Source organism: Anser brachyrhynchus, assembly GCF_964034855.1.
Source record: "Anser brachyrhynchus genome assembly, chromosome: 8".
Taxonomy (NCBI): domain Eukaryota; kingdom Metazoa; phylum Chordata; class Aves; order Anseriformes; family Anatidae; genus Anser; species Anser brachyrhynchus.
The window spans coordinates 594,671-610,886 of record NC_137702.1 but is presented as its reverse complement, the minus strand read 5'-3'; the positions used below and the strand labels follow the sequence as shown (position 1 = coordinate 610,886).

Sequence of the window (16,216 nt, the reverse complement as noted above, 5' to 3'; positions counted from 1 at the left end):
GCTTGAGACTGATGCCGTAGCTGAAGTGTGTCTGGATCTAGTCATAAAATGTGTCCAGGCATGTGAGCAATCCTGAGCAAAACCGAGTGCATAAAGCAAATTCTGAATCAGAGAGACATGGGATTCTGCATCTTCTCTACAAAGTTTCTTTACGTCAAGGATATAACCTCTTCTTCAGCTATAGAGCCTGAACTCAAAAGACAAGATAGATTTTCCAACAGTATTATTCTATATAGCTTTTTGTAAAAAATGTTAAGTCTCTTCAAGGCTCCTAAATATGCTGCCATTATTAGAAAGAGGAAAGAATTGCAGAACAGGTAAGAACAATTAGATCCAGTCATCTCATACATGACAATGGCATTTTTTCTCTCGCTTACAAAATATCCAGTCAACACTGGGCTTCAAATGCTCAGGAAAGCCTGGATGCAGACACACAAATACACCCAGTTAACCTTGTTCCCAGCACATCTAATTGAGTTTCAAGAGGGAGCAGTAAACTGCCTCTGTGCACAAATGAGGGACAAAGAGAAATAAACATCAAGAGAAGCTGTAGGGATCAAGCATCAGTTATTTGATCGTGCTATACAGAAGATCACAGTCTGTTTATTGCCCATATTAATGTAGATAATTGCATGTATGGCTATATGCAAATTGATACATGCATAGTTTTTAAAATTCATAACACTGCAACATTTTTTATAAACCTGTTGAGAGTACACTGAAGTTTCATTCTCTCCTTAATTGTTTGGAAACAGATTTGATACTTATTACACATTTTTCTGCACTTCTAGTTGCGTAGAAGGCAATCTGCAGCAATGGGTTTTGCATATATTTCACTGCATTTTCTGACATGAATGTTTATGCAATTGATTAATGACATGAATTTTCTTATGTGCGATGCTTTTACGAGCATTTGCACATGGCTGCCTAATTCTCTCATTTGTAAAGCTGCTGCAAGCAGCAGACAGGAGCTGCTGAGACAGGCGGCTGTGGGAGCCTGTGGAGTAGGAGAGCTGGTCCCAAGAAGCTCTCCAGAGCAAGACCCTCATCCAGCCTCAGAGAAACAAGGTCCTGCCACAGACTTGGAGACACTGAAGCCATCCAAGCCACTGCATACGGATCCCAGGGTATTTTAGGGCTGTGATGGACAAGCCACTGGCGTGTCTCTCTGACCCACCACACTTCGCTCCATAGAGCCTTAGGGTCCAGGACTGCCTCCAGCAGACGTGGGATGAGCGTCTCCTCGCTTTGCTTCAGAGGCTCATTCCGTTGTCAAAGCTGCATCAAACATGATAGACGGATGCATTTTTTGGCAGACCATGGGTAGCCAGCCACGGGGTCATGCCAGGCCCTGCTGAGCTGGTTTGCCAGTTCGCTGTGGTAGCAGATAGCACTTAATAATTCTAGTATTCGCGTGTATTCAAACTGAAAGCAAATGGGAAATTTGAAAACAACCTGAATTTGACCTTGGAGTTCCAGAGATTCGCATTAAAATCCATGCCTCTGCCCTTCCTCCCCTGCTGGCCGTAGCTTCCGAGGCTCCTCAAAGCCCATAACTATAATTTAGCATGGCAGCAGATTTCTCAGCTCAGTTTTGTGTTGCTTGTCTTGTGGAAATATACTGATGCTGACTTCAGTTCACAAGCCAAACTCTGAAAAGATCACTCCTGGGTTTCTTTCAGATCACCACTCATCTGAAGTAAATAATTCTAATGTGTCTTAGCCTAGTGTTCTATGTTAAACTCATTAGATCTCATCAATTTTTTAGTCTAAGAATGACCGGGAAGTTTAAAGTTATCGGAAATTTTCCTTCCTATGCTTCATGACTATCAGTCAGTAAGCGAGAAAGATGTTAAGGCATCCTGATTCATGCTGAGATTTAATTCCCCTCTTGCACTTTCCACAGGAAAGAAGTCTCGCACAGACATGAAAGGTCAACATAAGTCATAACCTACAGAAACTTAACTCTAGTTTCTAGAAAAATAGTGAAATAAACAAGTGAGCCAACTGTAAGTTCTCACAAGGAAACAAAGGAAAAATGAAAAGTCAACATCGATTTGTCAAGAGCATCTCATGTCAATTCAATCTAACAGTTTTCTGAGGCACGGTGGTGGACCTGGTGCTGAGGAATAGCTTTGCTTTTAGCACAGCTTTCTTGCTGTTTCACAGGGCATTCTCAAAACTGAGCAAGGCAAACACCACCCAGATGAAACCATTACACAGGAGATGGGAAAGATTTTAGAGACCCATCTTGGAGAACAAGATGGTTGGTTGTTATCCAAACAGAAGAATGGACAAGGTAGAGCTTTGCAGTGGTGCATCCTGCATCATTCAATGTTTTCATCTAAAACGTGTACTGGAGGCTACTGGGGAATTGCCCAAGCTATGTGGGAATCGCCAAGATGGTATGTTAGAAGCTATTAAAAGAGCTCAGGTCATCCACTCAAATTCCAGAAATTGCTGAAAATACCTTTCACTATGAACAAATTGTAACATGAAACAGTCTGGGAATAAACAAAACATTACAGCCTGAAAGGCACCTGCTTACCATATGCACTTGGAGTACTCTATCTATTTTTGGGTACTGCACATCAAATGATGACATCTAGGAGAGGAAGAATGTCTATTAAGATTGAACAAGGATGTTTAGCCAAAGGAGGAGAAGGAGAATATTAGTCTTGAAATACATACACAGCTTCTATAACAAAGGTGGAATACTCTGTTCAAACCACTGGAGACTGGAAAACAGCTCAAACAAATTTAAATGTAATCCTTATCCTACACATTAGGGAGGAAAACATAACGATGCTCTGCACCACAGAAATACTTGTTTGGGGAGTCTGTAAATCTGCTAGATAAGCATATGCATAGGCAGGAGGACAGGCTTCGAGGTTTTGCAGTCATGTGGGGTCACAGACTTTGGTGATCCCAGAAGAAGCCAGTTTCCACAGCAATCTGCACTCAGGTGAGTCTGGAGGCCAGCGACTGCTGGGCCAGCCAGATCTTGCTTGAGGTCAGGCAAGCTGCTAACGTAGTCTCAAGTGCTTTGTGTATAGAAGAACCCTCTGCAGCTCAGTCACCGCAATTGTCACACCGCGGTGCAGAGCAAAGCGTGCACTGAGGGCAGTGTCCGTGCTGCTCAGCCCGGCGACGGGCTGCCGGGGCAGCTCCTATCTGGCCAGGGACCACATCCAGACCCCAGCACCTGGCGCGTGCAGGGAGCAGCATGGTGGCAATGCTCCGCGCAGGGTCCTGGCCGAGGATGGGAATGCTCCAGGCCGTATGTGGGAGGACAACAGGGGAAGTGAAAAAGCTGCCTCAGGCAGTGCCCTGAGAGTATCTCATCAATATGCACATCATGTTATAAATCTCTCCTAACGGCAGGAGTTGTTAAGCATGAAATTGTGTATGGTTTTGGAGAGGGCAGAGAGCATTGAGAATAAAAAGGGGGAAGGTGGTGCTGGTGGAAGTGATCCAGAATTACCCATGCAGACGATATAAGGAAGTTAGGGGAAAATATTGGACTCACCAGCACACAGCAGGCAGAGAAACTGATTGCAAAATTATCCATGTGCCTCCGCACTTCATTCCCATTCCTTCAATGAATATGCTGTGCAACAGTTCACATCTAGATGAGGCACAGATATTTAATGAAACCTATAAACAGTCCTCAGGATGTTTGTTTTAAGTAATGAATAAATCATGAACAGAAGCTTAGCTTCTAGTCTCTTCACCCACTGTAAATTTATTTGAAAGTTACCATTAATATTCGGGTAACACCAGGAAACTTGTTCCTACTGTCCTGGAAAACAGGAAATGCACAGAGAACTTGGTGCTTTTGCTTGACAGGTTACATGAGAAGAAGTATTTCTGAAAAGCATCTCACCCCACTACAGGTGTTTTTTTTATGGGAAACGTTAACCTCTGTGGAGGTGCCTACAGTTGATGAATCTTTACTGGAACACATGGAATGAGTCCCTGCAAGAAGGGGGAAAGAAGTCTCTTCTATCAAATTAAAGGGATTGGATTTAACTCTTTAAATTGATTGTATGCTTTAAAAGTTTTTATTCCAGTAAGGGCATTGATCAGTAGGAGATTTGCATACTCTTCCTTCATTGTATGGGGCATTTATGCCACCAACAGCTATTTTAATTTTGATTAAGTAAAACAGGGGGAAAGGTTAAAGTCAACATTTGAGCCATGAACACTTTTCTTACACTGTTAAAAATATATACTTTTTTTTTTCCTAGAGTGTAATTATATCTGTTTAATGCACACTTTGTTTTTCAATAGATTCAGCTAGCAATAGATATTGGCTTCACTAAAACATACTGTTACCTTTAATGGTTTGTCAGATTTTCAGCATCAACATGAGAAAGGAAATAATGGAACAGTTTCAGTCTGATTTTCAGATCCTTTTAAGTATTTCTCACTTAGAAGAGCTCTAATAAGAATGCCATTTTTTATTACCAGAACTGTGCTGTACATGTGGCTTAAATCACAGTCCTGTGTTTGGAAGTGGGAGAGAAGGCTTCCTAATGTCACAGAGAGAAAATTAGAGTCAATTTTTAGACATCTCTGATGGCTTTGTTTTTTTCTTCTTGAATTCCAGTAACTAAAGATGGCCTCCCATTCCTAATTACTTTTTGCAGTGTGCTAAGGTACAACATCTATCCAAGGCACTGTCAATTAAAAAATAATGCAAGAGTCTCACACACAGCAGTTTGGGGCGGTGCAGAGGCAATGACTGGCAGGGACTGAGGCAGCCGTGGTCCATCTCCCAATTAAACACGCTGCAGGAACGTTGCAGGTCTCCCTCTAAGATTTTAATTTTAAAAACTTTCGGGGAGACACAGCTTTTTTTTTTTTTTTAATCTTAGAGGAAAAAAAAAAAAGAAAAACAAAAGCCAAAACACTTTTTTTTTCTAGCAGTGGATTTGTTAGAGTTGGGATTTCTTTTTTAGGGCAAGATCCACGAAGAGTGAGATTAAAGTCAGACATCGAGTGCTTGGAATCAAAACTGTATAAGGGCATTTACCTTTTCTCGGAGGTTTTAGATGTGCATGCAGGAAGAACTACAAGTGCTTTTACTCTGCTGTAACAGGCAATGAAGAAAGTGCAATCCAAGGCTCTGAATAGCAACGGGATGTGGCATCTCTGCACCCTGGGCGTCGGCAGCATGACTGCCATTGAAGACCAAAGAGAGCAGATCTTCTCATGCCCAGAGATCAAGCAGAAGCAGCTCAGAAAAGGGTTCTGGGCATGTGTAGTGATGCTTACAGTCATAATAGTACTGGTGGCTAAATTTGATGTGGTAGTCAGGATCTCTTTTGCATGGAAATAGAATCTTATCTTCAGAAGAAGGGTTGCTGGGATGAGTCCTCGGGAGCACCCCAGGGATGAAACCACTGCAGCTTCTCACACAGTCACCGTGCTCTGGAGAAACCATTCTGAAAATCCTGATGCTGGGAATGGTTCTTTGCTGTCTCCACAAGTTCCACCTAAATATGAGAAGGCACTTCTTTACAGTGACAGAGCACTGGAACAGGATGCCCAGAGAGGTTGTGGAGTCCCTGTCACCGGAGATATTCAAAACCCGCCTGGATGCCATCCTGCGCAACGTGCTCTGGGTGACCCTGCTCAGCCGGGGGTCAGACTGAGGTCCCTTCCTTCAGAGGTCCCTTCCCACCTCAGCCAGTCTGTGATTCTGTGAAGTTCTCCAGCAGAGCGTATCCTGTATTGGCAAGGAAGAACAAGACCAGCAGAACCATTTCCTTTACAATGACTTTACACAGGCTTTCTCAGGAGGGGTCTGGGAACCTTGGTACTATCAGGCACTTGGCGACTGGCACAGGCACCTCCGGGGACATTTTGCTTTGCTGCCTTCCCTCTCTCCTCACAGGACCCCTGCACGGCTCTGCAGTCCCAGAGAACACCTTCACAAGGGATTCAAGTTGTACTTCACAGGATGATTTACCCTAAAGTGAATTTCTGTATTTGCCCATCTCTAAAAAAAATCTTCCTTCACTTGTGAGACAATTCAAGAAACAGCCTACTCCAGCACTCAGATTTCACGTTAAACTTGGGAGAACTCAGTTTTGTTAGAGATTTCTTGACTTGCTGATGTTTACATTTTTGTGAAACCAAGATAACGCCCCAAGTTTGCAACAAGCTTGTGATAAACAAATAAGAACATAGTGCCGTTGTATGGCTGCACTTCAAAACAGAAGCTGAACTTCAAACCAATCCATATGGAAATGTCTACACAATAGGCAAGTTTGGATACTACAAATGCTTGTGCACTACGAAGGCCCAGCTCTGGGCAGAGTGGCTGTGTGACCAGACGGCGCGCACAACCAGGTCTGCAGCCCCGGCTACCCAGGCAGAGCCTGCGTCCCTCAGGACGGGCAGCTTCAGCTGCTTTAAAGAACGCGCTGGTCACAGAGAAAAACCCTGCAAAGCTTTCCACTGGGCTCACCATTCTAAGTAGGCGTTTCCTCTCTTCTTGACTATCGTCTCCAAAAATTTGCTACTTGTTTTGGTTGGGAAGCTTGTTGCAACTTGGACAGATCCACAAAGAGGTCTGGGACAGATACAGAGGGCGCACTGAGAATGGGGATGTGGATATACAATGGTGGACGTACCCCAGGAGAAACCCTTAGGGAGAGTCAGCGTGGGCAGCCTTGTCCCACCCCCCAGAAACACACGCAAAGCCCGCACACGCAGTACTTAGCGGTGGCAGTCAGAGAAAGCACCGCGCGTGCAGCCCTTTTCCCCAGGTGCTGCCCAGGGTAAGGGCATTTCTCCTGGGGCAAGCAACTGCTGGCTCCTACACCAGGATGTACTAAAGGCTTGAAGGCACAATTGTGTCTGTTGCCAGCTTTCTCTGCCTACAAAGAAATACAATGAAGATTAACTATGCTAATAATTTGACAAGCTTATAGGGGTTTAGCAGCCTTAGGGGACTTTCCCTGCTCTCAGGCAAAGCTACCCTGGAGGGTATGAGCACAAGTTTGTAGGCTACTTCCCCGGTTTATCTTCAAGAGCTTTTAAAGACAACAATAAAATAAGCTAACAAATTTGAAATTTGGTTCAGTAATTGATCATTTTAAAACAATAGACAAAGGACACGTTTTCTCCTGGTACATTTTTTAAATTCCATTTGCTATTATAAATAATAGACCTCCTGCAATCTGTGAACACATGAAATTACAGACATACTTCTTAAAAGCTGAATACTTCATAATAGAAAATGCTTTAATGTCTATAAAGTCTAATTTTTATCATTCTTCATATGTTTTTTGTTTTGAACATGAATAGTTCGTAAGTGTGTATTAAGAACGCAAGGTATTTCACAGTATATTGTCACCTCCTCATCAATAACTGAGTGTCTTACTGAGCACGATTTTTTTTTGTCATGTAACTATGGTGATATGCAAGGTTTTCTTAGGATGGTCACAGTCTTCTTTATCTGTGTTGGCGTCCATGTTAATAATAAATCTTTTTACTAATATAAGTAAAAAAAAATAAGTTGATAAACACTAGCAAAAGCTAAAGCTGACTAACAAACAGTTGCAGCACTTAACATTTTCCTTTATATATATTCATTTGTCTTTATATAGTATTTATGCGCAACACACTGCAGCCAAGATCAAAATCTGGAATAAAAAAAAATAACATATGAGTGCAGAGTAGAACAAGGCAAGAGTGGATTTGCAAAGCCATCTCTTGAACATGCATGTTTAAGGTGTTGTGGTTAAGCCACATAATTTAAAGTAAGGTTTTACATTAAACATTAAAAAGTGTTTTCCTGCTGCTCTCCTGTATAATGCAGTTTAGCTTTTTACAAGAACACAAATCTCAGGTAAGTGTTCTCTAACACATGCATCTCACAGCCCCGTGTGACTCACGTCTTGTGCAGCCTTTGTGGATTATACAGGCTGAATTGCTAAAAAGGAGCTATCCCTCTGATGATACTGATCATCATCATAAACGATGAATACCCCAACTAGCTGTGTCATCTGAGAGAGTATCCAAAACACGTCACTTCTACTCACTTTATGTGGAAAAGTAAAACATCAACACATTCCCATAAAATGATTTCCTGAATATAGGTGCGATTCAGTTTATCTTTATTATCAGAAGGATCAGGGTAAAGAAGTTATTTCAACAGGCTGAGCCACTTTATTGAACACGTCTATCATGGCCAAGAGCATACTCCAAGGACCTTGGCACCCATCCGCCTGTAACTGATTCTCACAGGCAGAAAGACAGAGCTCCCGGTTGCTCAGACACCCAGGTGGTTAAACAGAGACAGTTAATGAGCAATCAGCAAAATAAAAAGCAATAATGAAACTGCTTCAAGGGCTTTGTAATGCAATGACTACTAACATGTAATATCTATTTACTGAATACAAATACATGGTGCCTACAAGATGAATATCTCCGCTGATACCACATTTAGCTTTTTGTTGTTGTTGCTTTCTCCTCTAAAATTCAACATCCCAGCTCTCCCTGCTGCCCAACACCTGTTTGAGGACTCAGCGGACTTTGTGCAGATGAAGGCACTCGTACTGTTTCAGAACACTGCTCATCTAGGTGTATACAGAAATAGCAACTTACATACATATTAAAACAGCATTTTAGTCAAGCAGAAAGGTCAAGCTAGCACTAAGTAAAAGTTTTGGTGCTATTTCCCCTCCTCCATTTACTATGTATCAGACAAGTTCTTTTAAATCTTACCAATTTTTCTTTCTCTATAGTGCATTGCACCACCAAAAGCTCTTGACCAGCCCTTACTACCCCAGCAGCATCCACCACTGAGTTGGTGACAACTGCTAACCTCCAGCTGGGGCTGTCCCACCTCTGGGCCACCACATCGGGGGAAGAGAACTGCTGCAGAAGACCCCTGCAGACCCCATCCGCTGAGGCTCCCTCAGCTGGAGGCAGCACAGACATAGGGGTTAACTCACCCCAGCTGGACCAGATTCACTCTGGAATTCGCTGCTGGAAATGAGGCAGCTGTGGTCCCTTCAGAGCAAGGTCAGTGGTGAGCAAAGCCTCTCCCCAGCAGTGTCCCGGGGTATGGGAGCTCCAGTAGTACCTCCGGGGCACATTTTTATAGTCCTGGGGCTGCTGTAGATGGGAAGACAGCAGCATGCGGTGGAACAGGGGCTTTTTGGCTAAAATGCAGCCAAAATGAGTGCAGGGTCAGATGAAGTGGCCAGGACTGGGGCTGCTCCAGGGAGTGAAACACTTGGCTTCCTTGAGGCTCTGTAGGGACTCGCAAACAGGGAAGAAAAGAAAGGCACATAATCACAGAAATAATTGCTGAGGAATATCAGAAGGTCTTTGTTTGTAGAGTGTTCTCTGAATCTCACAATAAAAGGTAATAAAAAGAACAGTAATTGGCCACTTGGGATGAGGTTAATGGTAAATACTCCTTTATATATATATATATATGTATATAAAAGTCTGTACTTCAAGTAGATCACTTATCATAGTGTTTCCTCAATATAAGGACATTTCCCCACACCTCTGCGCTTTTCTGCTTAATTTGCCAGTGACTTCTTAAATTATAGCATCTAAACAAACCAAAAAAGAACATTTTGCTGGTCTGAATTAAAAACAAATCTTCCTAGGTGGAGAATTGTTAGCATTTTTAACTGCTGTCTCTGGAGCTTGGCCTTCTGGGGTTTGGGATAGGGGGCACATTTGCCGTGTTTTACTTTTGGACTCGGTTGAACACAGAAGCACGTGCTTGGGAATGAAAAGTTCTCACAATACCTGTCTTCAAAGAATTATTCACTCTTTTTTTAAAAGGGAGCTAGGGGAATTTAAGGGAACAAAATTTCTGGTGTTCTTTACCCTGGAGGATACGTGCACCTGTACTGTGTGGCCAAAAGCAAGCTGAGACAGGAAGGGGCAGCAGCGCCAGAGGCAGGGCTCGGCCCGCCTGGCGCGCCTATGAGCAGCGAGACGTGTTGGCTTCAGGCGTGCGGTGCCCAGGACAGCCACAGCCGCGGTGCTCGGGGACCTGTCCCGTTCTTGCTCTTGCTGCTGAAGTCACAGGGAGTGTTGTCTGAATGGAGAGAAGACGGTTCTGGTCTTACAGGCGACCGATCAATATGCTTCTCAGTGAATGGTTCAAGTTCTGACGGATATTTTAAAATATATTATCATGTACGTTTAAATGCTTTCCTGAGTTTTAATTAATTTTTTAAGCTAGCAAAGAGAATGAACTGTTTCAGGCACCCAAAACAACACAGCTTACTTTGAAGCTGCTGCCGCTTTTGAAACGGTGAGAAGATGATGCAGGAAAACAAGCCATAACCCAAATTGCTATTGGCCACACTTGGAATTTCACTGTTGAGTACAGCACCTAAGTAAATTTATGTTGCTATACTTGGTTGTTTCAAGCAAAGCTTAGAAAAATTGCCAGTAGAGATCTATGCTCCTGCTTTCTCTTTTTGACATTCTGTCTGGAGTAACATATTCAACAACAAATGTGTATGAGAAACCCACACAGAAGAAATCAGCACAAGGCCATCTAATAAATGCTAGAACTGAAAAAAAAAATAACAGTTGATTATACACTGGGAGAAATTTGCAGTACTCTATCAAATCTTCGATGCTCAGCATCAGGCAATATGTAAAATGCCATACATCAAACCTGTGTACAAAAACCTGTCCTAGCTGAAAGCCTATGGTCTATGCGATAAAGAAAAGCAGACCAGAAAACTGTTATCACCTTTTTTACATCTTAAAAAGTTATTTTTATTAGCACAGTATATTGTGTGGATAATTCACAGGAAACCATATAATCAATGACTTTCACCTCTTTTTACTTTATATGTTGTGCAGGGTCACTTCTCTTGAATGCAGTGATTATTTTGAAATTATTCTCTAAATTATTTGCTTCATTTGTTCATTTTTCAAAGGAAAGTTAGTAGTAGCGCTTTGCCTGGGAGGTTGATGTTCAGAATTGGCAGATACAAAAATGACATTGTATCCTCCTGCTGTTTGACTGGAATGGAAATAGCTCTGCCAGCCAGATTTCTGGTGCAAATAGAGATTAAATATTAGATGTGTTGACAGTTTATCATTCTTCATCTAAAAAGATCCTATTCTATCTTCAGTAATAAACAAGATCTACCATCTATGTACTTTTCAGATACAGGAATGTATATCGAGATTAACTTCAGTGAAGTCAAGGGAGCTTTGGACACGTGAGATCAGTGTAAGAGGCACCAGGTTTACACAATGAAGATCCGTGCAATGAAGAGCAAATCTGACAGAAGAGATGAAAAATAGTAAGTGCTCTGTTGTTGTTGTTACTAATTGCTGTAAACCTCAATACAGCACTCCTGTGATTAATATACCCATTTGCTTACTTCCTTTTTTTAGTGTTGATAATATATACATACATATGTTATGGCGGTGGTTTTCTTTTCTTTATTCATATTATGGGTGACCTATTTTAAAACTATTAACCTTTATGTGTCATATAAGCTAAAATTGCTGTACAGGATCTTGGTTTGGTACTGGTCAAATAAGCCAAGAACATACTTCCAATTTTAAAAGGCATGGTCTGTTATTGTCTATTTGTCCTGTTAAAGGAAAAACAGCAACAGCTCCTCGGTGCTTTAGCCATCTCTGCTAAAATAAATAAATAAATAAATAAATAAATAATATTAAAAAGCCCCTCATAACATATTTACTTCAATGCTTTATCATCAAGACATCATTATGCAGGAAAATGCCAAAAATAATCACTGCCTGTTGCTGTTGCAGTGTTAAAAGGGACACTAAAATTACACTGTGCTCCCACTCCATTTTCAGATCAGATTTGCACGGGTTCTTGAGCCATGTGCTTTTAAGGTTTGTTTCTTCATGCCAGCACTCCTACTTACAGCTATTGACATTTATTTCCCTATTTTTGTCTGAATAAATTCAATTTATTGGAAAAAGCTACACTATCAAATCAATAAGACATATGGTACCCATCTAAATACATATGAAGTTGTACATATAGTAATTCCTCTAGGATTTTAGAGCTGCATCTTTTGAAATAGTAGCTGCTAAGAAGGCGTAGTAGTCAGAGTGCTGTAAAAAAAAAAAAAAAGGCAGGAAACTGGGATACATCAGATACTTCATCCCAAATTGTCAGTGGTCAGTCGTGTCTGCTGACATTTATGGATTATGCTTTCCTCCCTTGACGCCAGCAGGCTTTCCTAGGTTTGAAAAGCCCTTTCTGGAAGGGAGACCACGCTTCTGCTCCCCAGCCGTGTGTCTGCTGCCACGGCCCCAGAGCTGGGTGCTGGGCACTGGGGCGGGCAGGGCCCTGGGGGTCCAACGCGGGTTCTTGCTTGCATCGGGACCCTCCAAGAGCTAGGCCATGCATGATGAGCCACCCAGCCAGCATGAGCACAGGAGCTTTGCCCCTGTTTTCCTCAGCTGGTTTGAAAGCTTTGCTCCTCAGCTGTTGGGCAGAAGAGCACAAAGCAGTGCTCGTGTTTGCAGCAGGCAGAAGAGAGAAGGCACAGGGAGGAAACAAGCAGCTACAGGTTCAGAAAGCAACAAGACCTTTCATCTGAGAGGCAATCCTGTGTACCTCCTATACACAAATCCAGAATGATACAAAGAGGACAAGTACTACAGTATAAATATGCATGTGTTGCACCCTGAATAGAGTATCATATGTTTCCTGTCATCATAATAAAATCTATTTATAAATTCAGATTTCTTTGGAAAAAAGAAACAAGGCTTAATTTGACAAACCCTTGAATAATTAGAAGCAGAAACAAGATCTCATGATTTGACACCTAGCATGAGGATACAGTCATAGCACAGCTCACGTGGGATGGGGTGCTTGAAGCCTGTGCCCTGGCACCTACCCAGAGTAGGGTCTGGAGAGCAGTGATGCACATCCCACTGGGCAGCCTGGTCCTGGGGTCCTCAGCAAAGAGCTGGGGTCAGCTCCAAAAGGAGGAAAAAGGTATTGCTGCTGAGTCAAAACAATGCTTAAAGATACCACCAGGAAAGGACAAAAAATGGCTGCAGAGACAGCAATGTGCAATTGAGTGCAAATGTGCAAATGTCAGTGCTGCCTTCATCCTTGCTCTATGATGTTCAGACCCTGGGAGAACTGCACCAGTTGCCACTTGTAATTCAACTGCAAAGAACTATTTTTTTCTAGCAGCACTGAAAACACAGCCTTGCCTCCAAGATATATTGCCCCTTTGTCAAGAAAATAAAACCGTACCTTCATATTTCTGGATTGCAAAGGGTAAGACGAGACTCTGTATCATTAACTGGGCAGGTAAATATGACTTCAAACATATAAATACCTGATGTTTTATTCTGTACCCAGCAGGGCAACAAAAAAATGAACACCAGGCCCCAGAGCAGGACATCCCCTAGAAGCGGCTGCCACCTGTCCTTGCACCCTTTTTCACCTGGCTCGGCGCAGGAGGAGAGCAATGCATGGTGTGGGCCCGGCTGGGCACTGGCCACAGTCAGAGGAATCAAAGTGCTCTTGTTCCAGGACATCTTACCCAGCGCTCCAAATTGTGCTGCCGGATGCATGAAAGAAATACTCTATTGCTCCAATTTATTTATACCATTAATACTACTTATTCTATTCTGTTCTGTTCTGTTCTATTATAATTTTATTTATATTATTTATATTTTTTACCATCATATAACCGATATTATTTACATTATTTGTATTGTTTACACCATTTGTATTATTTACATTATTACATTATTCATTACATTTAGCTCAGTTTGGAGTCTTCCTGACTTTCATCAGCCCTTATATACTATATATATATATATATAAAAATATATATCAGTTGTTTTCATCTCCTTGTACTTTGGCAATTGAGGTTCAATAGGTCAAGATCTCTTCTTACTTCCTCTCTTGATTCATATGCATATATTTTATATGTCTATAATTATATACATGTATATAGTAAAAGGACTTTTTTTTTCTTTTTTTTTTGTTTGTTTGTGCTTGTGGAATCTATAGCCAGGCTGAATTACTCATTCTTTTAGTATTTATATATGCTTTGCAGGCAAATGGTGAATTTATCACCAGCAATCCAAAGAACCTGTGTATCTGTTGCTTTAATAAACTGCACTAGTCATTAAATCTAGCCATGATAGTTCTCATTGAATGCAACCAAACTCTTTAAGTGTGGCCATGGTAGTTCATGGAATGTGACTAGATTGAGGGTGTATTATGTTATATGTGAGTCTGTAATCGTGATAGTTCAGTGCCTTGAATGCTACCGGACATAAAACAGCTAATTGGGCATCACTCCCCATTACGTTAACCTTTAACACAACAGTGCTTATAAATTAAAGTGTCTTTAGATTTTAATGAACAATACAAAGGAAAACTCATTGTCCAAATGTTTGCAAGTAATATTCAGGATTTGAGCATGATACTTTTCTATTCCTGCCATACGGGGAAAAGGCACTTTAAGGCTACAGGAGGAAAAAATCAGAGCCATCTCTGTTGGTAAATGACACCAAAGGACTTTGGCAATTAAAGCTGGGCATGTGCGTAGCGTCTGCTCCCTCATGCTCAGAACTTATGAAATCTGTAGTTCTTCTGAAAACATTTCTTGAACCAAAAGTAGGTAAAGTTAACAAGACAAAAACTCTACAGCAAATTATTCACTCAGCTTTTCCACCTGATGATATGGTTCCCATTTAGCTGTCTAACAGTTATATACACTGAATGCCTGCACAGGAAAAAAAAAAAAAAAAGAATCCTTTTGCTTGTTAGATAATCTTTGCATAAATACCCAAGTGTATAAAATCACTTCCTTTGTTAAATTGAAGTAAAAACAAGCTATTTACAACTGCACACCAGTAACTTCTTAACCATGTGTAACATGAGGGGGAAAAAGGTTTAGAAACCTACTCTGGAAACACTGTAGGACATGAATTCTGTATCACCCACAGATGTAATAGCGAAATGGTATAATAGTCAAGTTCGAATGTTTGGAAAGTAATGCCTAAAACATTGTATTTTATCTTCAATTAAAAAGCTGTTGAAATAAGATAGAACAGATATTTCTGACATTCACAGAATTAAAAATGTAATTAAGCTTAACTGACGTGATATCAATTACCTTATTTTTCATCAGAAAAAAAAATCATAGCATCAATTTATCACACAGAAGAATAAATTTCAGAAATGATGAGAGAATGTGTTTGGACACACAGGGTTATACATGAATCTGAGAGCCTGTTGTGCTGGAAGCAGACTGTTGGGTGGGAGCTGCACCAAGGGCATGGAGCACGGCACAAGGCAGAGCCCCACAAGCAGCCAAACCGAGCACAGCATATCGGCATTCACAGCAGAAAGGGTGAACTGTGGCCCCCCACTTCAGAAAATACTCTGACAAAAGATAGCAAGTTCCCATGTCAAAACCAGGAGGTAAAGATCAATAAATATTCAAATTAAATGAGATGTTAATCAAAGGCAGGAAGGCTTATGACATTTACCCAGGCAAACCTGGGAACTAGCGGCAGCAATCACTAACATCAGTGATTATCTTCAAGAGCTCATGGGCATCCCAGGGGATAGGTAAGAGAGAAAGAGTGCTTATCCTTAAAAAGAGGGACCAAGGGAATTAAAGCCCAGTCAATCCAGATTCAGTAACTACAAACACAGTGCAGCACAGCATCAGGCAGGTGATTTATTAACCACTGGAGGTAATAAATAGAACTGGCTGCAGTGATTTTCAGTTTCAGGGCTTGCCTGCTGGTGTCAGTCCAAAATGATAGTAAGCTTTGTCCAGAAGAAAAAGGAAGAGAAAGAATGGTATCATAAATATTGGCAACTACCTATTTGCTGCAGCCAGTCCACTTATTAGAGCTGACTGAAGAAGTTACTGCCACCAGATCTTTCCTTCATTTGTTTGGGACTTTCACAAGTTTTGCAGGTTTGGGTAATTTTTACAATCTTCTGTCATGTTCATCATGGCATGAATATATTTTATAAGTACATTTGGGATAATAGGCAATTCATAAGCATTTTGCACCTTGTACTCCAAAGAACATATGTAATTTCTTGCAAAATTTCCATGGCCATGCTTTCTGTCACCCATGCTTCTCCTAGCTCCCTGAGGACCCAAACAAGACAAAAGCCTCCTCTAGCCAAAGCTGAATTTGAGACCCTGATGCAGTTTTTAAAAGC

The 16,216-nt window shown here is 41.5% G+C and overlaps 2 long non-coding RNA genes across 4 annotated transcripts; one reads left to right on the top strand and one right to left on the bottom strand.

The window, feature by feature from the left end:
• Nucleotides 1-2,537: 2,537 nt before the first annotated feature.
• On the bottom strand, nucleotides 2,538-9,428 carry LOC308198981. 3 transcript variants are annotated; one of them, XR_013954311.1, is made up of 4 exons: nucleotides 8,973-9,428; nucleotides 5,601-5,734; nucleotides 5,039-5,501; nucleotides 2,538-3,628 (listed from the first exon to the last, which is right to left on the bottom strand). It is a non-coding gene; the product is annotated as an uncharacterized lncRNA (long non-coding RNA). The 3 variants fall into 3 exon arrangements; XR_013954312.1 differs by lacking the exon at nucleotides 2,538-3,628 and having other exon boundaries at nucleotides 3,645-5,501; XR_013954313.1 differs by lacking the exons at nucleotides 2,538-3,628; nucleotides 8,973-9,428 and adding an exon at nucleotides 8,743-8,918 and having other exon boundaries at nucleotides 3,645-5,501.
• On the top strand, nucleotides 8,961-14,000 carry LOC308198982. Its single transcript, XR_013954314.1, has 3 exons — nucleotides 8,961-9,042; nucleotides 11,174-11,312; nucleotides 13,373-14,000. It is a non-coding gene; the product is annotated as an uncharacterized lncRNA (long non-coding RNA).
• The last annotated feature ends 2,216 nt before the right edge of the window (nucleotides 14,001-16,216 follow it).